Source organism: Cynoglossus semilaevis, chromosome W, assembly GCF_000523025.1.
Source record: "Cynoglossus semilaevis isolate Cse_v1.0 chromosome W, Cse_v1.0, whole genome shotgun sequence".
Taxonomy (NCBI): domain Eukaryota; kingdom Metazoa; phylum Chordata; class Actinopteri; order Pleuronectiformes; family Cynoglossidae; genus Cynoglossus; species Cynoglossus semilaevis.
The window spans coordinates 5,220,232-5,221,290 of record NC_024327.1 but is presented as its reverse complement, the minus strand read 5'-3'; positions in this window follow the sequence as shown (position 1 = coordinate 5,221,290).

Genomic DNA, 1,059 nt, shown 5'->3' with positions numbered 1-1,059 from the left:
TACAAAAGTTCAGTGATTTAATCCGTGACAACGTGGAAGGTGAAGAGGTGCTCCAGTGCAAATGAGGTGACTCCAAACAATTTCTCCTTAGGGTTTGAATCCTACTCCTGCTCCTGCACTAGCCCTTGCCCATCCACTTCAGTAAAAACTTTTGCACTCTGAGACCATGTTTAAAAGTTTGCAGAGGTTGTTAGATCCCAGGTACTGATTGTCCGCTGGGTCTATGCTGGGTGTTCTGTTACGGTTTCCCAATCCCGGTAAGTAGGACCCAATTGCTGGACACGATTTTAAGTCAATCAACACAGTTTATTTACAAAAGTTCAGTGATTTAATCCGTGACAACGTGGAAGGTGAAGAGGTGCTCCAGTGCAAATGAGGTGTCTCCAAACAATTTCTCCGTAGGGTTTGAATCCTACTCCTGCTTCAAGCAACAAAGAAAAGGTAGATATCCACAAGTTAACTTAATCGACATAGAATTAGAGCCTCAACTCACCACCTATTGAGTGTACAACATTCTGGCACTGATTCTCCGGCAGGACGGACCTTAAATCCCCCCTCCGTCCTGATTGGAAATACCGGCAGGTGCGCGCCTCCACCATCCAGCCAAATCACCGTCCGAGTAGGCGGACGCCCACACCCAGAAGCCAACCACCACACAAATATATAAAAATATAAATGAAAGAAATCACACACATTTATGTTTAATTGGTTCATATAAATCACTGTGTACTTTTTTCAAACCTTGACCTCCTTTAAACGTCCTGGATTAGAGACATGCCTCTACATGTTTTTATAACACATTTTGACATGTTCCCCTTTCTTGTGCTGCATATGGAACAAATATAATTACTTTTGCCTACTATGATACACTCGGTTTATGACCTTTGGATACTGAGCTCAACCCTTCTTGACACCTCCTTGAGATCAGTATCTACATGATAAACCATACCCCCCCCTCCTGGAGGTCAGCATATACATGTATACTCACGCCAAAACTCAAAGAGGGTGTGATTAAAAGCTGTCGTCGTTGCAGAGAACTTCCAGGATGTCGTCTGGGTC